Here is a 629-nt window from a genome sequence, read left to right as displayed (position 1 = left end):
AGACAGTCTCAACTTCAAACCAACAATGATCAAGCAAAATAAAGAAGGCCACTATATACTGGTTAGGAAAAAAAAGTACAAGAGGAAGAGGTAACACTCATAACTATGTATGCACCAAAAATGGGAGCACCCAACTATATAAATCAAATCTTAATGGACATGAAAAATCTAATATCCAATACCACAATTTTAACAGGAGACCTTAGCACCCCTTATCCCCAAAAGATAGATCAACCAGAGAAAAAATTAGCAAAGAATTAACAGAACTGAATCAGAGTTTGAAACACATGGACTTGGTGGACATATACAGAGTGTTCCACCCAAACACAGCTGAATACACATTTTTCTCAGCTGCACATGGGTAATTTTCTAAAATGGACCACATACTGGTCCATAGGGCATGCTTAAGTATATGCAAGAAAACAGAAATTATCCCATGCACATTATCTGACTGCAGTGCCATGAAACTGGAAATAAATGACAAAAGAAACCAGAAAAAAACCTTAAATACATGGAAATTAAATGACACCCTACTTGTTTGTAAATAGGATCACAAGTCTGCATCTTGTACAGCAATTAACCACTAAGAAGAATATATGCAGTGTATTATTTGTTGAAACTGTACTTTT

Source organism: Octodon degus, unplaced genomic scaffold, assembly GCF_000260255.1.
Source record: "Octodon degus isolate 3935 unplaced genomic scaffold, OctDeg1.0 scaffold00105, whole genome shotgun sequence".
Taxonomy (NCBI): domain Eukaryota; kingdom Metazoa; phylum Chordata; class Mammalia; order Rodentia; family Octodontidae; genus Octodon; species Octodon degus.
The sequence above is the reverse complement of the archived record's forward strand: the minus strand, read 5'-3'. Positions refer to the sequence as shown.